Source organism: Osmerus mordax, chromosome 7, assembly GCF_038355195.1.
Source record: "Osmerus mordax isolate fOsmMor3 chromosome 7, fOsmMor3.pri, whole genome shotgun sequence".
Taxonomy (NCBI): domain Eukaryota; kingdom Metazoa; phylum Chordata; class Actinopteri; order Osmeriformes; family Osmeridae; genus Osmerus; species Osmerus mordax.
In genome coordinates, this window is record NC_090056.1 from 12,854,144 (window position 1) to 12,878,359 (window position 24,216).

The following is a 24,216-nucleotide window of genomic DNA, read 5'->3' on the forward strand; positions in this document are numbered from 1 at the left end:
CGCTTCGAGAGAGAGAAGTGGAAAATAGAGAGAGAGAGCAGCTCCGTTTGATGGGGATTCATCTGTATTCATTACACCTCGTCTTCATTAAATAACAAGTCTCCCTAGCTAGGTCTGTTGCTTAGGCAACCCCATCAGTTACACATGAGAAAATAACCCCTACCCCCAAAAGACTGTGACACAACCACACACATGCACACACACAGGCACACACACAAACACACACACATACACTCAAGAGTTTTGCCCAATCAGTTACACAGGTTACCCAGAGAGGCATGAACAAATTGTGTGTTTTAATTAGTGGAATCATTGTGGGTCCCTGCGGACCACATTCGCTGGCCCCAGCAGACCTGATGAGTGATGTCCCCAGCAGGGCTCTTTCCTCCAGTACAATATGTTGCTCTGTCCCCCCAGGTAGATGACACTAATGCACTGAGTGGCCGCTGACCTTTAGTCCCCCAGTCATTGCTCTGACTAAAGCCTGGGACCCAGGGGAGTACCAAGCCGTTTTAATGCTTCAGAAGCGGCATCATTCAGACTAAGTGTGTGAGTGTGCGTGTGTGTGTCTGCATGTGAAAAGAGATAACAAGTTATTACAGCACAGTACTTCTCAGACCACATTAAGAGCGGTTCATTGTTGGAATGACAAAGAGTAATCCTTCCAGACCTCTTAAAGCCTGCAGAAGTGAATAACAGTATTACACACAGCACACAAAAGCTTGGAGAATGTCCACATTCATTTGTTATAAACCTCCAGTTTTTATACCCCAATGCTGCAACCCTCTCACACAGACAGCACACGTACAGTACAGTACATCTATGTTCTACTTGGCACAGACGATCTTCAGGTGGCTGAGAACAGGCTTTGTTTTCCTGATGGTGAAGTCTACAATGCATAAGTATGCTACTATTCAACACCATGGGCTGCAACTGGACTGTTGACAGATGAGCTGAGCAGGTCTGGCAGATCCTAGTGAACGTGTTGTGGCACATTTACTGAACACCAATGATGTTCTGAAACAAATCAGTTAATCTGCCACCTATAGTAGCAGCTACAGTACCTAGCAGATTAATGCCACTTACTTGTAGTGCGTCAGACTGGAGACTATACATAGCTGTCAGAGCTCAAAGCCAAGGCTCATGGTGCTAAAAAAGGCCTGTGCAAAAGCTAAAAGACTTGCATTCATGAATACATGAATAAAACTCAGACAAAATGAGATTATAGTTCAATCTTTGCAGGAGGATTAAATCTGGTTTCATGTTGATGGACCTTTTTTCCCCTGCTCTCTATCTCTGCACCTCAGAAGTGTTTCGTTTTCTACCCAGATTCTGTCTACTCCAGCCCCCAGCCTGCCCCTCTGGCTTGTTTCTTGAGCCAACCCCTCTAACAAGCCCTTTCCCTACCCTACTCCTCCCTCAACACTCAACCACCCCTCACACTGACTGCCAGCACACTCCACCCCAGGACAAATCTGTCCCTTTTGCTTAACTGGTCAACAACCCCCATCATCCCCCTCTTTCTCTCATTCTCCCTTTACTATATCACCCCGACCTCTCCCCCATCCCCCCCCCCCCCCTCTCTCTCTCTCTCTCTCTCTCTCTCTCTCTCTCTCTCTCTCTCTCTCTCTCAGAGCAGTGCCATTTCTTACCCAGGCAGTACCAGCCAAGGCATTATTCAGATTAACATGGAACTCCTTACAGCTCGGTGGAGCCAGGATATGAAATCCAGTCAACAGCTGTCATTCCACTAACACACACACCCACACACCCAACCACACCCTCATAGACATACAGTATAGCTCAATATACAGTATGTTTTGTGTGCTATAATGTGCCATACTCTTCAAAACAGTACTATATTTTCATAATGTCATGGCTAAGAACCAACATAAAAAATGGATGACCAACTACATTTTTTAAGTCCTACTGCAGGGTAGAGGAAGGGTAACAACACTAGTTTGGTTGGATGACATGTAGTCACGGACAGCGCAGCTCATGGGGCTAATCTATGATCTGTCTGGCTGGCTGGTTGGCGGGCTGGCTGAGTGCCTGGCTGGCTGCATGTGACCATCCGTTGACCCCCCAAGGCAGAGGCCGAGACAGCCCTGTGTTTAAGACCCCATCACACACACATCACCCAGTATCTGAGGCGTAGCCAGCCAATCCTGCTCCTCTATTAGGCCTGATGGGCTCCTAGGCAGCTGCTTCCCGCTCCATCAGGCACACAGTCCAGCTTGTCTACACACCATCTCTCACTGCAGGATTACCTGCTTAACTGTCCATGGCCTCTGCTGCTCCGCACTGCTAAACCACCTCACTGACTATGAGCGACCGTTCCTCAAAGAGAAGATTTATCTGCTCGAAAAAAAGAAAGGGTAAAATTAGCATTTCAAACAACTTCATGTGAATTTAAATTTGCCCAATTCTCTGAGGGACAAACTTCTGCTCCCGTCTGCATTCTCGGGCTGTCTAGTAACCATCCTTTCCGTTGAAGTGTGATAGCTGGTGGTGCTCCACCAGACAACCTCGATGGGGTCTGACTGCTGTGGTCTGAGAGGATCTGTGGGTCAGGCAGCCCAGAGGCCAATATCTTAGTAGATAAACTGTGATTCCTTCTGCTACAGAAACAACAAGTTCTCTAATCAGACCCAAGAAAAACAGACCATAAGCTGTTGTTCTGAGGCAGATGTTCTGCATGACCTCCAGCACCCTGGGACTCACAGGCTGACTGCAGAAAACACATTTCAGCTGTGTCTCCGCCTGTCCTGATCGCTTCGGAACATGACACATTACCATGGTGACAGGAGCTCAGATATTAGAGGAGTCAGCCTCTGGCTTCCTCTGTTCCTCATAGGTCACCCAGCAGCAGCATCTGCTGGCCTGCGTGACCATTCACCACCAGGGGGACAGGAGGGCCTGGCGGGCTGGAAATCACCACATAAAGCAAACCTGAATTGATTGTTCAACTCAGGAGCCCTTTCACCCCCATCCCCCCAGCCTGGGCTAGAGCCAGATCAAACAGGCTCAGTCTCAAACCAGTCGGGAGGGGGATTGTCTGCTTGACACACGTTGATGTATCTTTCCGATGTGCAATTTTTCTCTGCTCTCAGCTTCATGCTTCCAACACCAGTCGTCATGGATCATCATATTTTTTGATTTGCTTACACGTTTGATGAAATTCTTTCATAAATATTGCAGAAGCAAGTTATACTTCACATGTGGGATCAAATATCACACTCTTCCTTTTTTTCTCTCTGTCTGAGTGTTTGAGTAATGCAGTGTGGAATAATCCTACAAAATTGTATTCTGTTGACCAATCCATCTGTATTGAGGTCTGAGAGTTAGGTCACCCCTTGGCATACTTGCTCTTTAAAAAAACAAATTATTTTCAACTTTGTCTGGGGCACAAGCTTTTAATGTCCTCTGTCCTTTAACATTAACGCTACCTGCAGCCTTCCTGCAGACACAAGGCAAATATTGGACAGCACTCTGAAAGCAGATTAGACATAGGGAGACATTCTCCTTGGCTTTCTGTTCCTCACGAAAAGCCATTTGGGGAAAAGCCTATGGCACAAAGTAAGATATGGAGCTGGTCTGGAAGTGTTCTCTTATCTACAATTGTAGCCTGACAAAGCAGTCAAAGAAATACACTTTTTCTCCCACATATGAGAAATGGGGGCATTTGTTACATACAAAATTTGCATTCCACTCTAGATGTATAAGATATATTTACATACTGTACTCTACTCAATTAATTCCAAAGGAAGATTTATCTAAATTACCACTCCACACAGTATATATATAGGGTGAATTCGGGGTTAATCTGGGACATTGGGTAATGTGGGACACCTAAACTACAGCACGTTTTCTTCCCTGCTATGACAATGTTTAGTCCACATAACTTTGACTCTAGGTTTAGCATGGATGTTATGTGACTGAAATCACAAAAGGTGATTGGTGTGGTGTCACAGAAAGGGTCAGGGCACTAGTTAATCAGGAATTTCCAATGAGAAAATGCATGCAAAAAAAATCCCAGATTACCCAAATTCACCCTACTGCATGTCTTTGAGCAAAAAAAATAAAACATATTACATGTTTAAAAAGAAATTCAATTAGAAATGTTGATGGGCAGTGACTGAAGCTCCCTAAACAACTGCTTTTATATTTAGTATGCATGAGAAAGTGCTGGTGGGTGCAGGTGTTATTGAATAAAGCATCCCCCCTCCACAAGCCTCTCATTTCCATCTTGGGTTGTCTTCGGCCCAGCTGTCCACATCTCCCTGGACAACAGTCCCCTTGGGAAATCACAGGGTGCAGATGTGGCTTTTCACCAACACAGAGGAGAAGGTGTCATTCAGCCCGGCTCTGGGTTCAACGTGATCTGCAATGCTACAGCATTCTGTATTCCGGTATGACAAACTTCCTTATTATCACTGCATCCTGTCTGTCAATCAGATAACAATAAAAAAAAACTGCAGAGATAAAACCCAGGCATCATGGATTACATCTCTAATCCTCCAGGAAAGGCTTAAACTCCCCCTAAACAGGAAGTAGCTGGTAGAGTGGGAGATGCAGAGGGATGGTCTGGGCATCTGCTCTCAGTTGGCTTAAACACCACCCCTCCATCTTCAGGATGTGGCCCACAAACTGGGATGCACACATACTGTAGACAGATATTGCCTCCAATTTCTCCTCCAACACTCATAAATATCAGAGGTTAGAAGGAACTAAACTTCCAAAAAGCTCACGTCAAAACTGCTGTGAAGTATCACTTGAGACGAGAGGAAGATTGTGACAGTTTCCTGGTACCTGTTTCCACCTCCAGCACCCTGCTTTCATCAGTGTGTTTGGCTGGCATTGACGCCTGGTGTCAGCACTGTTCTGTACGCAGTCTGACATCCCAGTATTTGGAATGGTGCGTCCATGAGAACCAGGGGCCAGCACGTCACTTTAGTGCTATATTTAGTCAGTGAGGAGGATGAAAGAGGCACAGAGAGACAGTCTGGGCTGATTGGGTTTGACAGTGCTCTCTCCCCCCGCGTCCCCCCTGCCACAGCTCTGCTCCATGTGCACAGACGACCGTGCATACACAAGGTGACATCAGCCATGGTGTCGCAGCACAAAGACAAATAAAAAAAAAAAGGAGAAGGATCCCATTACATCTCTCTGAGACTATCAGGTAGAGAATGCTGCACAATGGCAGCCCTGAGCTCTGACACCACACTGAGAGGCTAAACAGTAGGGCTTTACGGAAGATGCTTCCTGAATGTTAGTTTGTAAAAAGTTACAAGAACATACTGATTATATTTAGATGCAATGTGATCAACGTTTTAAAGAAAGTACTGCTGGCCCTGAAGACTAACTGTGGGGTCGGAAGCAGAGTGCCACTAGAGGGCAGAAAACCCCAGGATTGGAAATGAAAGACATTTGAAAGAGAAGGGGGAAAGAGAGAAAGAGAGAGAGAGAAAGAGAGAGAGTGAAAGAGCAACGGACTCCTGGGGTAAGGTAAGGGAAAGTACTAATGGATAAACAGGAAGTTACACAATGACAGACTGCTTCGATAATCCACCCCTTAGTTTCAGAAGGGACAAAAGTGTGTGTGTGTGTATGTATTAGAGGGGACATGCTTCTTACACAGCCACTCCATCCTTCACTCCCACACACTCTCCCATAACCAACAGAGGATTACAACCAATTACAGGGCTCCCTGGGAAGCAGGGGAAGGGCACCAGACTCTGGGCTCCAGATGTTTACTGAGTGTGTGTGTGGCTTGTTGTTTGACAACAATCATTTTGAACTGAGGATTAAGTCGATACAGTTATTAGTCCCAGAGTATTTTCAAATGATTGCTGAGATATTGCAGTAGCATAAGCCTACTGCAATAATTTACATAACAGAAGAATAGGGAAGAAAGATCTGGATTTTTTTTTTCTCTGGTTGTTTTCATGTCACCATGTGTATACTTGACATGAGGACATTACATGTTGAAAAATACATGCAGAATACATTCTGAGCATAACGTCTTATTTTTGTGATGCTTCTCATGTCAATCATACCTGACAGACACTGGTCTAGTACATGGTAATGAATTTAACGTGTGAGGAGAGCTAATGGGTCTCTTCATGGATCTTACTAATGACTCTTACAAATGCTAATGTATTCAGGTGTGGACCAGAAAAATAACAGGAAAGAGAGAGAGATTGGTCACAGCCACAAGAGAGAAGGAGCTGGTTGATTGTCTAATTAATTAATGAGATATTCATCTCAGTTATCTGTTGTTGGAGGGCAGCAGGGGAGGGAAGCTGGGAACATTGCTAGAGGATCTTCTGCACTTTTTTAATACCATGCACATGCATGAGTCAATTAAAATCATAAAGGCAACTCATCTGATGTGCCTGGTTTATTCTAATTATGGAGAAGCCAACTCAAGGACAAGTCAGAGTCATATTTGCTGACAGATAAATCCACCTTCAGGCTTTGGCCAGAGGATGTCATTATCAATGTACAAATGGTTACACATAAATTATACCATAGTCCTCATCCAACTGTCGCACAGATCAAACGTTAACTCACCAGACTTTCTTTGGTCTGCCTATTTGGAAAGGTGAGCAAGGCATTGTGTTGTCTTTTGCTTTTAGACTTTTGGGAATAGCTTCTGGCTCTTAGTTGATTGGCTCCATGTTTCCTCTGTGTTTGATCTCTTTGTAGTGGCCTTCAGCCACACCACTACCCTAGGTTACCTTGCAGCCTATTCCCTCCTCACAAGAGTGGAAACACTAAGGCTCTTTGGGCTTGAGCAAAATGAAATTACTCATTTCTTATCTCACACCAATTCTCAATACCCTGGAACACAGTTGATACCTGCGACTACTACAGTCGTCATGTACTTTCACAGTGCCTTTATCCTGGTTGCACACGGTATTTTGTTGAAAGAGCTGAAGTGTATCAATTAACTTAGAAAATAGATATATATTCAGTACCCCTTCAGCAGTGCAGTACGTGTGAAGGTTCTTCTCTGTTAAGAGGCAGACATGTTTGCCCTGACAACTAAGCAGTGAGATCCAAAGCAAGAACAGTATTATCAGCAAATAAAATGTTGTGTACTGTATACGGCTCCCTGCTTCGACAGACGGCAGCATATTATGGGGAGATACTTTCACCTCCTCTCTTCTGTCTTCTATGCATCTTTCTCCTTTCTCATTCTCTTTTGTGCCACCTCCATCTTCCTGTCTCCTCCTCTGTCGGTCTTTGCTGTCCTCTCTTTGTCTGTTCTCTGTCCTCGTTTCACCCTCTTTGTCCTCCGGCTGTCTCCTCCTCTCCTCTCATCTCTTCTGTGCAGAGCATCAGTAGCCCTGACTCAGGCAAAAGCAGGAGTGATCCCGTGGCTTCTCTGCTCCCTCTGCATGCGGGCCCACGCACTGCTGAGTAAAGCAAGCCTGCCAGAAAGCCACTGGAGTAAGGGATGTGTGTGTACCCCCAGGCAGGGCAGGGCAGGCTGGGCAGGGTAAGCAGGCTAGCCCCTCTACTCCTGCAGTTCTAGAGAACCCAGCTCAGCCTATAGGATGGGGAGCAGTCTGGTCCGGCCACAAATAAACACACACACACTGTGCATCAGCGCCTCTCTGCCATGCTAACACTGCAGAGTTGCTCGTTAATACTGTGGTAAAGGGAGGAGGGGGACAGCAGGCAGAGAGGGGTCCCCTGCAACTTAGCATGAAGCCTCTGCTGTGCACAGACACATTCCTGTTTCTTTCTGAGCTCCCTCTCTAACTAAGCCCACAAGTTACATCTCGCCCCCCATTACCCTGAACTTCCCACTCACTTATCTAATTAGTGAATGTGATGTTCTAATGTTCAATATATTGACAGGGCTCCCATGGATAATCCCAATTCCCAGGTATACTGTAAATGCAATCATCTAAATGCAACTCAAATTAAATGATCTAAATTAGATTGTTCTATTGTTTCGTAAAGGAAGTAAAGTGCATTTAATACGATTTAAACATGCAATCCTTGATTTAGCGGTGACGGGTCGAGACCCCACCACAGAGAGGTGCAGAGACAGAAGAGCTCAGAAACTCACCATATGCTTCTGGCCCTAGAGAAGGTCTTGTCGGCTCTGAAAGCAGCAGAGATGGGAATTAGAACATGCATAAAAATGCCTACAGTATGTCAACATTCTGACCAGCTTCGTCTACCCTGTTAGGTCTAGGAAGCAATGAATGGTTCGTGTTTGTTCTCGTCCACCAGACAACTCTGCATCATTACATTTTGATTAAGTAGTAGACAATAGAAGGCAAACAGTCACTTTCAACCCAACATTAACACCACCAGTCAAGTCTCGGAAATATAAGGAGCAGAAACAATCAATGTGAGGTAGTAAAGAACAGCAGATGATGACCCCTCCACTATCAACAACATAAACATTTCAGGCTAGAGGGAGACAGAAAGGGATGAGGGCAAGCACATTTCCCTAAATAACTCATCATACCATCTGTTTCCAGGCTAGTCTGAGACACACAGTCTGCTGGTGCAGGGCTGAATGAAGGAGGAACATCGTAACACTATTAGCAGGGTGAGACATGGAGCTAAGGTGGCTCTGACTCACTGTGTATGGACGTGACCCTGTGACACTGAAGCTGTTCACTGACCTGCTACATGAATCTGTCAACAGATGAGTAACCGCTGAGAATTGCTGTCATTTGACTGAATGCCCTCCCCGGCCTACAGGCCAGTAGATGGTGCTGTTTGAGTCTGTGTTATAAACCCCAACAGACAAAATAATTAAGGAATTCTACAATAAGCAAGATCCCATTTAGCCAATTATATTATATGGATATGGGAAATATGGTAGTGATGATAATACATAAATAGATCTGTGAATTGCTATAACAGAATTTTGCACATTTTGCACTCATACCTCACCGCCAGAGGTGGACCTCCAGTGCCGGCACCAGGAGGTCTTCAGTCTATGGCTTTTTTCTGGCATATCTCACCAATCTCCTGTAGTTGTCTCCCCAAGGTATCTGATTTCACACTCCACCCTGCTGCTAGGGTCCCCCATATATCTAGCAAACAGCTCTACAGGCCCTTCCATAGTTCTCTCTGTCTCTCTCAGGGTCTTTCTGTGTGGATGACAACATGTGGGTCCAGAGGATATGTCTCTTAGTCACCTTGTACAGCAAGCTGGTATGAATGCATGTGACTTAGAAGAAGTCAAAGCCTTGATGAATGTATAATTGCCATGTTAGTTGACCTCAGAAAACCCAAACTGCAAGTGTTTACTGCCTTTGAGAAAAGTCCCATGTGGTTACTTTTCAAAACCAATCCCATCCTCACGTCAACTTCTTCTTCATCAGAACTCTGACTTTCCAGAGGGCTATGTTTGATCACTCTGGTAGAGTTACAGCACCATGTCCCTTGTCCTTTTCCCCAGCTGGTCCAAACAGCTTCTCCACCTCTATGTGGACAGCATTGGACTACTCTGGGCTGAACTGGTACAGGTTTACATGACACACAATAGAAACAGACATGTCAGGAGATACTGTAGGCTGCTCAACAGGAGCTTGCAGCACTTGAGATTGACATTTTTCCTCAGACTGAGGAGAAGTACTGTATACTAGGGAGGGTTCAGTGCAGTTCCTCTGACGAAGAGAGCAGCCTAGGCACGTAGTGTATTACAAACATAAGATGTTCAAATCCTCCTTCTATGGGTCTCACCCACGGAGGGTATCAGGTTCCATGGAATTTCCATCAAATGAAATCTAGCTAGGGTGTGGCAAGACCTCTGGCTAGAGGCTCCAGCCTAAAATACCTGCTGGCCCAGCAGTGCTGGGAATAAATCCTCTTCTTAAGAGGAAAGAGGCATTAGTCAGCATGATAATATGGCACCACCCTTATATAGAAAACTAATAGCAGATGGGTGGTAAGTTAGAGAGAAGCCTGAAAAAAAGCTTTGGCAAAGCTGAAACCAAAAACATGGTGCTATTCTAAATACTACTACCATGTCACCAAACATGTAAATATGCATCCTTAATCTGACATAGCATGTGACATCATCTTACTACACCCTAGAGATTGCAGTCAGATGACTGATAACTATTAAAGCCTGAGGAGAAACAAGCTCAGAATACCAAAGAAACGTAGCTCTTTATGTCTTTATGATTATTATCAATCCAAGGCAATCAAGACATTCACTACTGTACTGTACATCAAGAAAATATCTGTATTGTCAATGTCCAAATGGTTTCCAACATGTCATGTAGTTTTAACAGACTGAAACTGTAATCATGCACCACAAACTGAAAAGCTGATCCACCAGTTACAGTATCTCCACATTAATATCTCACTGTGGAATGAGCCTAGAACTGGAACTAATGTGTTGCTGGGAGAGTCACAAAACCATGGATGAGTAGAACCTGTGCCCCTCAGGTAAACACATTTAAAGACACGCTCAGAAATGCACACACATAACAAATGCACACACATAACAAATGCACACACATAACAAATGCACACACATAACAAATGCACACACATAACAAATGCACACACATAACAAATGCACACACATAACAAATGCACAAGTGGTGTGAAGCAGCACGGGGAAAATAAAGCATGAATAAAATATAATTTTTTCATACCTCTACTTCTCAAGCTGCTAGGTATCTTAAAACACACATCCATTCCCATAGAAACAGGCCAGTGTGAGGTAAAGTGAGGCTTAATGTTTATCTCACCAGAACCCTGTAAAAACAAAACCTAATACTGACAGTACTAAGGGAGTATATAAAAAAATTTGATCCTCTAAAAAAGTCAACACTAATTCACTCATTTAATGTCACCAGGCAGAGTTGAAAAGGAGGGACAAGGTAGTTTAGACGAGAGCGAACAACTATCTGGTTATACTTTGAGTGCACTTAATAACGTACCTAGCAAGACCCATTTCCGACACCTAGTCTTTTCATTCACTGAGGATACTGCATATTGCACAAAATGCTCAGCATGATATTCAGCACAATCACCTTCATTAATCTACATTTAATTTGTAAAAATATTGTCACAATGGTTTGAACATAACCAGATGTCTAGACGGAATAGTGTAAATCAATTAACGTTATCTGTATAAAGGTGACAGAATATCCATTTAGCACTTCCTGTATAACAGTGATTCTATCATCTACATTTTCTCCATTCATCTAATGAGGATGTCTTTTGAAATATAAAACTTCATAATTAAAACCAGACTGGATATAGACACAGAGAGAACATACTGGACAAACAGATTATTATAGAGACAAATATGAGGAATATTGGACTACAATGGTGAATGACCCCAGGTCTGCACTGCATAGGCCAGTGTGGGCTGAATAGGCCCATTGATAGAGTAAATGAGAGTGAAGTAGCTGAATGTTCACATTGATGCTACAGTACAGTGGAATACAGTGAGTCAGTGGTACCAGCCATGCCGACAAGCAACCCTGTCACTGCTAATGCCACCTTACACACCCTACTCTCACAGACAAACAAACAGGAGTTTAACTTAAACGCCTCTTTAATGATGCTCTTCCTAAATCAGGCATATACAATTGTACTGGCTTATTGCAATACCTCTGCATGGAATGTGAAGGCTGTTACAACCTCTTATGATCATGCCCTGACTAATGATCCTTTAATGTTACGGAAGTACAGTCTCTCACCAATGTCTGCTGCTCAAGATTAAACTTAGTGGATACTGTTGCTGAAACACCTCAGAACAGTATGTTAAAAAGGGTCAAGCTAGCGTTGACTAGCATCATGTTACATTTGTAGTAATAAAAGGCATGCACAACTGAAGCAACACTTCCACACCTGTCTAGTTGAGGCCAACGCAGCCATGCAGAGTACTGCTGTGTAGGCTGTTGCCTGTAGTCCTTCCAGCTACTGTAAGCCTCCTTTTTCCCACCTTTCTCCTTGAGTAGTTTTCCATTGTGAATATGAATGTGGGATGAATGTCAGGGTGAATATGAAGGTAGGGAGTGAATAGAACATGGAGAGCACTCTGGTTGGCCTGCGTATGTGCTGTTTGTTTTGCCACAATCAGAGGAAAGGTCTTTGAATGGTCTCCAGTTCTCAAGAGGCCTTGCCTTGCAGTGTAATCATTGCTGATCTTTTGTCATGCAAACTTGACCATAATGAGAAAGCAAAGACACCCACTCCATGTTGTTTTTCTGCTGTGGATAATGGAATATTCAAAACCTGCCTAAAGGCGAGGGGTTAGAGACGGACTTCTTCAGAAAGAGACACAGGCTGTTGGGGAACATTGCCTTTGAACACTTGTTTCTCCTTTGTTTATGATGGACACCTTTTCCTCTTTCTCCAACACTATCAGTAGGCTACCATTAGTATAAAGCCATGAACCTTCCCCACTGACAGAAGCAACATTTCAAAATCAGCAGACTGGCGAGAGACTAAGTTGTTCTGTCTTTCTCCTGTTTCAAAACAATCTTTCCACAAAGCTGTTCATCAACAAGGTCTACTACACACAGACTATCTCTCTTTCTTCCTCTCTCCATCCACGAGGCATTGTGAACACAAAGGAGCAGAGAGTTCCACCGTGTGGGCTGCCTGCCTGCCTGCCGGTCTCAGCAGTGGGGCTCCAGAGGGACACGGAATGGGGGAAGAGAGTGTTCAGATCTGGGACAAAGACATGGCTCCCTGTTTATTTCATGACTGCGATTAAGAGTTGATGAGGAGGGGGCCACTGTGGGCTGGGAGATGGCTTACCCATAACATACAGTACAGACAGAGAAACAACACAGAAGACTCATTTAGAATATGACAGAGTTGGCTTCTAGCCATGTGCTGCCTAGCATAGTCTTTACATGCAGAAACACAGCATGAAAGGACCTGAGAAGACCGCTCAGATACAGGATATGCACCACATTGTACCGCAACACCAGAATAAAATAGCTTCTTGGTTCAATGTAGAAAAAAACTGCTAGATAATAGCAGTGTCAGGTTTCAGTGCAACCCTAAACCTGTCAGCAATCTGGCATCAGATTAAAACACAAAACACGCACAGGTAGCTGTTCCAGTGACATTTAAAAAATTATGGAGCAGCGATCCTTGGGTCAGGGAGAGACCGGATGAGAGAGAACAGCGCTGCCTAATTGTCTGGAGCTGTCACCTGGTGAGGCGGCCAATCGGAGTGACCTATCAAAATGCCAGGTGCAAGGCACAGAATAGAACAGGCTGAAGCTGGGGTGTTTCCATGTCGTTTCCAAACCCCTTCACTCTCATCTGTCTGTTTCACAAGCTTGTGGTATCGCTATTTTGGGAAATCCACCAGGGGGGTCACTCACTCACACACTCACACACACACACACACAAACACACAGTACACAGGCCTAGTAAGAAGGTATTCTGACAGACCGGTAGAGCACCTGTTGACTGTTGGAATGTAATGCATGGTGTTGGTCTATAGGGGAGTCTCCACTGCAGAGTCCCATCAGATACTGTGCATCTCTGTTTGCTCTGCTCCACACATATCATGATAAAGCACAATGCAATGTATTACACATCCAGACATACAGTACTAAACAGAGGATTGAAGGATGCAGGACCAGATAAAACCATGCAGCAGCTCCTCATATCGTCATGAGGTTATAAAGAGCGGAAAACAAATCGGATTTACTGAGAAAGCCCACTGATGGATGTGTGTATGTATGAGGTGTGTGTTTGACTGCAGTGAGCCGCAGTATCTGATTCAATCCACCTCCATCATGCCCTCAGCGTATGTGGGCCTTGGGAACACAGTCCTGAAGGCATTGGACTCCAGGCTTCCCTAAGCTGCTCTCTCAGAAACATGCTGCTCCTCCCTCACCTGCCAGATCCCCTTTATCAGCTAGAACACCTCTGTTCTGCCAGCCTCCAACTCCTGTGAAGATGATTCCACATACTGCTCAATAATACAAGAGTCTTACGAACTGTCTTGTCATCTACAACAGGGACTGGTACAAGTACAGGGTATGACTGCTCTGCTATTCAACCACAATATCATATCATATCTGAGACAACCAAACATAAACACACACACAAACACAGACTGAGAACACACACACACACAGTAACATGGGCTGTATAGAGATTTCCAGTTCTATAAAAAACAACGCTGTTCCCTCTTACCCTCCATAGGCTCCAAAAGTGAAACTCCTCTTTCTCTGCGGCATGCCGGCAAATGGTGAGGAAGTAGACCAACAGAGAGTAAGTCAACTCAGCACTGAATGGAGCCTGCACTTCTGTCACTCACACCGAGCAAGCCTAGCTGTGTGTGTGAGGGGGTGTGTGTGTGTGCGTGTGTGGCTGTCCACTCCCCCGACTCAGCTCACCTCCCACTCCCTCCTCCCCTTTCCTCACATGCCTCCTTTACAAACAGCAGGAGAGGAGAGAGCTCTTGACCAGATCAGTCATCCAGAGAAACAGGCAGTCAGGAGCTGGCCTCTTTGTATATCTCTCATCTCCCAACCAGTAAGAACAGAGGGGGCAGACCAGCTACATACTTCAAATCCACTTTTTGATTGGAGTGATAAGAATGTCTGGAGGTCACAAGGTATAACGATATGTGTGAACAGCAAATCAAAAGGATCCTACTGAGTACTCTGTACTCTGACTGTCTGCTGTGGAACCTGCTAAGCAAAATCAACTCTCTCTCCTTTCTCTCGCTCACTTCCTTTCTCTCACTATCTCTCTCTTTCCTTCTCTCTGTATGTGTTTGTGTGTGTGAAACAGCTGATCAAACAAACCAATGGCTGTACGCGTACTGATCAAACTAAACACTTCATCCTTCTTTGCAAATATTCTAATCACAGACATACTACCTCCAGATAATATACCAATGTGTCCCATCACTGCAAACACAAGATGGCCAAACACAGGTATAACTGTAGGAAGGGTTTACCTATACTATTGACTCACACATACAGGGTAAGCTTTGCCTAAACCCTATAAGTGATTAGCAATGAGGTTTGGTAATCGTGGAATTAGTCAAAGTAGCATTTTCACCATCACTCTTTCTCTGTCTCAGACACACTCACTCACTCACTCCCTTCATCGACATTGCCCATTCTCCCCCACCTCCTCAACACTTAACAATACTAGTGTTCCCTGACAAGATCCTTAAAACAGGCTGTGTATCTCTGGAGTGATTGTCTTTATTGATTAGCTAGGGTAAATATTTGGACAGAGAGTACACTTCTCCTGCAGTCTGCTCTGCATGTATTGTAGACAGACTGCTACCATGGTAATAGATCAGCACAAAAGATCCGACATCACTAGGTGATCACTAAGCTAGATTCAACTCCATGTTAGTTGCACCTCTATGCATCATTTTAAGGAGCAAATGTACCACCAACCCAGCTTTTTAGCTTTTCAGGGCCAACGCGTTCCATCACTTTCCGTAACTAAAAAGCACTCATAGTAATTGGATGGAGCAGCTCATAATTAATCAACTGGAGTGCTATGAAAATGAATCATATGAACAGACAGTTACATCATCAGTTCACTCCAGTTCTTAATGCTCTTTACTGGACTGGACACTTTCTCCATATCTTAGATTGAGGATGGTAAGTCTGTGCTTCCTGAATTTAAGAGCTCTCTTATCACTGTTCCAACCTGACTCACCTGGCCCCTAGCCGGATGGCTGGCTGGCCTGCAGGCTGGCTGACTGACCGGTGTGCTGCCTGGACAGCTCCACCAACTTCCCCTGCTGTTTGTATTGATTCCCCAGGACATCCTGATCCACTTTTAAGACAATTTAATTAATGGAGGCGGAGTGTGAGGAGCTGGTGCAGACTAGACAGAGCCCGTTAATAACACCCCACAAGGAACGGTGCTCTGTTTCACAGCTAGCTCCTCCACTGTCTCCAAACACAGTAAGATTGTAGCAAGGACAAAGGCAGCTCAGATGCTCTCTGTGGCAACATATCCTTCAGAGCCTTCCATTGATTTACTAGTGACACCACAGAGATCACAACAGCTAAAGTGAGGAGAAAAAACAACAACACCAAGGTTCAAATAGAAGGTTCTGAATAAGTCCTGGTCAGACTTGAGTCAACTGATTGATTGATAACAACACCAAGCACACCGCGGAGACGGATAGTGCAAGATGTCCTGCTGAAAATGGAGCACACTGTCTCCCCCTCCTTCACACTGGCAATCTGTTCATGTTTAAACCAGATCCCATGCATTCAATAATGTATTTACAGTCTGCCTTGGGAGGAGCTTCAGGGGCAGAAGGAGAGACAGAAGTGAAGGCAGGGGTGGAGTTAGAGGGAGACACTGAGGCGGAGGGAGAGGCTGAGGTAGAGGCAGGGGTGGAGGGAGAGGGAGGGTCAGGGGTGAAGAGAGAAGGAGAGGCTGAGGTAGAGGTATATGTAGAGGTAAAGATAGAGGCTGAGGAAGAGGTAGAGAGAAAGTGACACAGGAGCTGAGAGACAAGATGAACCAGAGACAGGAACAGAGGCAGTTCTGTCAAGAGATGAGAGAAAAGCAGAGAGGCAGGATCTGAAAGAGGCACGAACAGAGAGGGGAAGAAGCAGGGGCTCATTCATCCTGGGTTCTGCTTTCAAGGGGCAGGAAATTTGCTCTTGAGGAATAAATCAGCACTGGGCCGGGCTAGAATGAGGTGGACACTGATGAGACGGGCAGCTTTGTGTGTCCATGCCTTTCTTTGGGCTCTGGATTTCCATTCATCATTTCCGCTGGTTCTAAAATAAATCAAATTTTCCCTGAGGAGAGTCTTAATGTGTTTGAGGTTGGACCAACAACATCAATCACCTCAGTCATCCAACTACTGTAAATTTCAATAAAAGCCTTAAATGTCACCAAATCCTGTACACCTCCTACAGGAGAGCTCATACACCAATGTGTCCTTGTCTCTGACAGAAATGTTGTGGATCTATGTTGACTTTTAATGTAACTGCACTGGCAGGTCAGCCAGACACCTCTGAGTAGCTGCTCTGTGTCTGAGACGTGCTCCACAACATGGCCTGGTCAAGTAGTACGACTAGGAGCTGGCCTTTGATGAGGGGGGTAATTATTCCAAAATATTGACTTGACTCACTATGAACACTCTGCCTATGGCTGCAGCATACATTCAAAATATTTTCCAGCCGCTTGATAGAACAAGGAGTACACACAGGCCTGTATATTTGGAGAGAGCGCAGGAGGGGGGTGGGGCATACAAATATTTGAAGGAAGAAAATATTCAAAGGGTAATTGTGTTTAGAAGCAGGAGGAAATAAGCCCAACCTTATCTTTGTGGGCATTTCATTTTCATTAGACTTTCATATTTCAGTCTCTGCAGACTTAAGGCACTACAAGCGTGGGACAGATTTAACAAGACTGACGTCATATTTTAAAGCAACAGTCAACTAGTTATGGATATTTAAATAAAAACTGCCCCACACTTTCTCTATGTTGTCCTGGAAGGAAATACAGCTGTTACTGTATGTTGGTAGGTTGGCATACGATCTGAATGACCATACTACTGCTACAGTCTGGCAAAGTTTGGAGTTGAAAACAAGTCTTTTCAAATGAGCTGGTGAGTGGGGTTGACTGTGTTCCCACTGTTGACACGGAGGTGAAGGTGTGGACGAGGGGGACCTTACTTACAGGCCTGCATCCCGCAGGCTTCTTGGGGGGACCACAGACACCCACCCATACCAACACTCCTCCACACACACACACACACACACACACACACACATCTATACACACACACACACACACACACACTGTGGCCTTTCAGCCCCTCTCATTAGAGTCAGGATATTACTACTGACACAGCAGAAGAAGAGGGTTGTTGTTCAGTCTGCCCTACAGTATGGAACTCTCATTACTCCCAACTTCCCCCTGACTGCTCCAGTCTCCAGGAGCATCACTGCTGTTGATAAACAACACAGAATATACTGGAAGATCCCTGGTGCGTCCCTCTGTTGCCCACCCTCTTTATCTGTCTGTTTCGCTCAAGAATCAGAAAGATATGGGGGTAGGAGTGAAGGAGCAGTGTAATTGGTGCATAGCCCTATAATTGACTTACTCTGCAGAATACGTGCTTAGTATGTAATTAGGTATTAAACACTGCTTTCGTATTCAATACACTTTGTATCTTGAATGAGTCATCAACACAAATGACTCACCGTTTAAATATACTGCTTCTGTGTGCTGTACTAATCAATGAATCATGTCTTGGATGGTTCAGACACTGACTTTGCAAGGCTGGTTTGCGGGTGAGGGTGATAGGGACAGTATTCTCTCCACCATTGATCCGAGTTCCCTGTTACTGAAAGAGAGACGGAGAGAGAGAGATAGACAGAGAGAGAGAGAGGTTTTCTCTCTATCTATTTTAGTTATAATGGATGCTCAGTGCTATAATATTTCTCGACTGTGAGTCCAAGGAAGCACAGTGATGGATGTTTCTCTGTGGCCAAAGCCTTAGCAGCTCTCCACACCACAGAGTCAATCGATAGTACCCTGTCACAAAGGATGAAGACAGACTGGACCCTCAGAACTGCACCTTTGTCCCCTGGCAGATTAAAGACTGGAGATTAAGTCTACTTTCAGATATTCAACATTTGAAGCAAGAGCTGTTGACTATTTCCAAGTGATAACATTTTTCCCTCTATCAAAATGACATTTTCGAGACAAATAAAGCAGCTAAGGTTCAGGAAAAGCATTCAGTCCAGGTTTTGATTTAATGTCCCAATCTGATTCTCTCTTCTGTGGTAAGTGTGAAGGATACCATAACAGGAACCCATTCCCCTGAGGAAAAGGCTTGGCAGAGTACCAGTGCCCCCTGATGGACGTTAGAGGGAAGGATGGGATTCACTATTGGTCAGAGCAACTAACAGGGCATAACCTGACTGAAGCCTACATCTCTCCACACATCAGCTCTGATGTCTACTGTTTGGAATTTGGAGTCTAGACCAGGGGGAACGTTTGCATGTGTCAGCCAGAGAACAGCCAGAGACAGAGGCCAGGGAGGAGGTGGGTGATGAATCAGGTAGGGAGAGAGGCTGTGGCCTGTTACAAATGTTGGCAAACCAGGGAGTGCTTGGACCCCCAATACATTAGTCACTGACAGTGAGAGAGCCTGGTTACAACACCATCAAAAGCAACACGCTAAAAGGCTTGGCAGGGAGGAGAGAGAGATGGAGAAAAAGTGAGTGAGACAGAGAGACAGAGAGCGAGAGAGAGAGAGAGAGAGAGAGAGAGAGAGAGAGAGAGAGAGAGAGAGAGAGAGAGAGAGAGAGAGAGAGAGGCAGAGGAGGGAAGAAAACGTGAGGGAGAGGCTCTGTTTCTAGCCTATATTTAACATTGAGCCTTTGCAGGGATGACTCACTTCCTAACCAGTGACCATGGCAAATGTTGGACGAGGACAGGTGACACACAGCACCAACTAACACTATGACGGAATTACACTGAAAACCACAGTATCAACAGTGACACCCAGACACCAAAACCACCAAGAGGCATTAGAATCCGTGTCACAAGCCACCTACGGCCATGTGAGGGCTGGGCAAGGTGAAACCATGAACATGGGGTCCTCTCTGCGCTCAACAGGAAATCCTTGTCAGGGGAGCTGTGCCGCCAAGGGGTTTGCCAAGACTGTGTGTGAGGGTCAAGAGAACTATAAAACATCTTAGGAAGTCATGAACTCTATGACCAGCAGCCGGGCTGTAGAGTCTCTACCATACTAAGCATATGGATTAGCAATTGATTTGATCTGAGCTAGTGGTATAATTGATATAATCAAAAATCCATTATTTATTCCAGAGCACAGTGCCATGAGCAATGGCAACTCAAGGAGTCCTAGTTATTGGACCAATGACTGGCTGAAAGAAAACAAAATGTTTCCCCTAATCACGGACAGCTGTACTGTGTGACACTACCATGCCACTACCCTGCACGTCTGCAACACCAGTGAGCTGTACTGGAGTCTAACCATTTAAGGGAGAATATAGAAATCAGAGGCCTAATAAATGGGTTTTCTTATCTCATCTCAAGACTCCAGGATGCGCTGGCTCAGTCGACATGGATGGTGCACAGTAACCCCACAACTCTGCATTCCCAAATACCATCCAGAACACCTCACAGCTAACATAGGATCCATACTCCTTGATATCCAGGATAACCTGCACACTCACTATGCAGGAGGCTACATTTTTATGTCATAATTAATTCCAGGTATAGGGAATTGAGAAAAACATAAAAAGACTAATCAAGGGAGCTACTGGGAAGTGCAAATCACCATTGATATGGAAACTCGGAGGCGTATACCTGGCTATCTAGCAACAAAGCTAACTTATGAAGTGAACCGAGTAAATGTAGCTTTGTACAGAGGCATACAGAGGCTGGCTGACTAATTCAAAGACCATCAAAGACAGAACATCCATCTCTAATAAGCTCCTCACGGTGGTCCAGTTGACACACACACACACACCAACACCCACACCCACACACACACACGAACCAACACACATACACAGATGTGGTGTAGGGATGAATAATTCATAGAGGAAGAAACTGATGCATCCAATACATAAAAAAAAGCCCATTAGTACCATAGTCTCTCAACACTGCAGTATTGTGGCAGCAATTTCTAGCATGCAGAGGTACAAGAACAGACCTGTAATTAAGATAGCATCGTTTCCAGTGTGGAATTACAATCAGGCAAAATAGAAAAAAAGTTAATTACACTTTAGAGACACATGGTATGCTTGCATCAACAGCCTTTAGGAGTCAAGGTAATATTTATGCAAATCCATGGTTTATGTAAACTGCACAAATACCGTTAATTGAGACAGGGCCTACCGTGCCATTTAGAATGTGTTCAATGCATGATTGAGTGAAGACTGCAACTGTGGATGTAGAAAGTGAGGGAGAGAGTGTGAGACAGAAAGAGATAGATGGAGAGAAGGAAAGAGAGAGAGAAACAGAGATATAGTGATGATGAAGTAGCAGCAAAGTGTCTGAGTAGCAGGTCAGTGGCCTCACATAAACCATAACATTAATAATCCATAGGAGGTTTGCTAAAGTAGATACTGCATCCACAGAATCCTCAGCCTCTCGGTTCTGCTGTGTAGTAGCACTGAATAGAAATAACGAATACGTTCTGAACACTGCCTAAAGGATGCCTTGGCAATGATGGAGAATGTTTGTTTCTGTATGTTATTGTATTATAAAATAAAATAAATGTATATATTTTTGGTAATGAACAACAAATACCCGTTACTTCCAAAGAAACAATCTAATAAATAGCAGGGTGCCGCAAGCTAAAATCAACAGTTCTGTGGCATGAATGATTCATGCCGGTGGGGGTAAAGGAGGTGGAGACCCATGGAGACCCGACACAGTGATAACATTTTGTGAGAGCAAGCCTGAGGCCCAAAGCACACAGCACTGGAAAAAAAAATGCATCGCAACAGCATGAACAAAATTGACTTCCATCTGTGTTGTTTGTCACATGATGCAAAGATGCCTCACAGGACAAAACAAAACAATAATACATTCCATGAGGACACACCATCCCTTTCTGTCATTTCATTAGAATTCAGAACTTATTATGGGATCCTGTCTTAACTGTTTTCAATGCAGGGTGTATCTAATGCTTTCCAGCTCCCCAGAGATTGACAACAGCCAATTATCAGCTCCTCGAGGCTACAGTGCCCCAGCCTGCTAGCCCTCTCCCCCAGTCCCAGCCTCAGATCAGAGAGCACTAGCTGAGAGGCAGGGACTTGTGAAAACACTGCTTCCGAGCTGAGCCTGTCCCTCTCCCTGCCCATGGTGGAGGAGCCACACACATCTCATGAATAAAGTGAAACACTGCTTTTAAAAGGCTTTCCAGAACAACAGGAAGATGACATGGTGCAATAAAAACACGTAGGTCGGTGACTTCTTCTCTGTAGGCTTGTTGGGAAGCAGAAGAACAAAGGAAAACCTTCCTACACAGTGCAGCAGCAATAATGATAATCATGACGTCCTTTCTGTTTAATAATAGAAGACAGTGCTGTTTGGAGAGGCTGTCAGTGTACAAAGACAACCCAGCCACTTGACTGGAAGTACAATGGGATGGAGGGATGTTGGGTTGTGGGGGGTTGGAGGAATGGAGTGATAGAATGATGACATGATGGGGTGGGTGGAGGATGGAAGAATAGAGGGGCAAGGCAAAATGAAAATGTACGGGTATATGATGATAGAAGGGTGGAGAGATGGAGTTTGAAGTGATGGAGAAGGGAGGAGATAGTAAGAGAAAGAAAGGATGATGGAATGCAGGAATAAGGATGCTTGAGCATCAGGGGCTGAGATTGCAGAGATCTCTGCGACCCCATGTGCACTCATTGTACTGTAGTCTCCCCTCAGGCATGGACACATACAGTGTAATAGACCATGTCATGAATTTCTAATGTGACCTGGCTTATTGTGATTTAACACTGTTTGTCTTGAGCTCATCCTAAGACAGAAGCAGGCAGAATGAATCAAGATCAAATATATGCAATGATATGTACTGTTTAATCTTATATTATGGTTGTGGTGAAGTTCATTGTATGGTAACAGATATGGCATGGACTGTACTGTTTGTCCTAACAATACATAAAGTGTGTGACCAGTGCTGTAGGGTAGACGTCAGCTGTGAACTTTTTTCCTTGAGGCAAAAGATGGTCTGGATACAAGCTGCTAACCCAGCAGCGTTTTACAACACAGAAGGCCATTACCCTACCAGAGTCTTCACAAACACAAATATGTTCCTTTGTTGTCTTCTCCAACACTCATTACCAAGACACCATGTCCAAGACAATTACAAAAATATCTATGACCAACCTGTCTGTGTTAGAGCTTTGCCATAAAGTTGCTTTTATAGTGTTCAATGGCGACAATGCTAAGACTGAATTAAACATTAACAGACACTCACATTTATATGTCAAGCCAAGCCACAAATGAAAGAGAATCAGAAATGAAGCAACCATGCCAGAGTCAACAGAGATCCCTTTCACATGCTGCCAACAGACAACAGACCTGGCATGCACAGTGTACCTATTCTAAGGGGTCCGTCTGTGCCACGATTAGGAAAGAGGTGGTGGGGAGGGAGGGGGTGCATAGGGTTGCTGTGAAACAGTAATGCTATCTCTAACCACTCACTAGCCATAACGTGTAAATAAAATGTCACCCCCATTCTCACAATCGAGATGCATACACCTGCTATACCTCGTGTGCCCTTGACCAATCAATCATCACACTATCAATCTCATATTTAAACGTGTAGTTGTATCTGGAGAGTGGATCAATCAATCAGTAAAACAGGTGGCCAATTGCATCCTAAATTCCCCGATGTGTCTGTGTAAGGCATGGTAGGAGTTGGCTGTCACTCCATTCGCTCTACAGATAAAGATGAATAGGATAGGACAGGCACGTATTTGGTGACCAATGGCCTCGAAGACTATGTCATAAAAATGATTTGCTGTTATTTTCAGCTGAAACAATGAGACTAGTTGAGACTAAGCGCATTTTATAAATGACAGGGTGTCAAATGGGAAGCTCTTCTCCACCAGCCTATATTCCGAGTCAATGTTTAAACCCGAAACATTTACCTCCAAGCAGGATTCCAAGGCGTGCAACTTGTAAAACTAAGATAAAAATCCAATATACAAAATAATACTTAATGTATACTTTTAGTTTAAATAACAGTTAGGCCTTGAGGTCTAAAACGTATAACAGAATTACCAGCTTCTCAGCTGCACAAAAGCTGGCACATTTCCACGTTATTGGCGTGATACATTATAAAACCTAGCAGAGAAGAATAATTTAAATAACGACCACAGGTATTAAACTTAGAAATATTTTGCTCATATATATTTGTATGGGATAAATAGACTTCATTAACAAAACTTGAGATAGCCTCCATCACGCAAAATAGCTTATAGTTTGTGTCGACCGGTACCATTCGCTGGTTTATGCATATGCATTATGCATTTTAAAAACAGATACATAAAAAATAGGAGTAACCTGTCTTACCTCTCGTCAGCAAATTCAGATGTAGCCAAGTCACCAAGCAGAAGACAGGAGTGTAGTGACACTACAGTACGTGGTGAAATGAATGGCACGTCAGACGGTGAAAAGATGCAGCGAGTACTCAACACCCAATCAGAAAGTTGGGTGTTGAGTCGCTACCCTTCA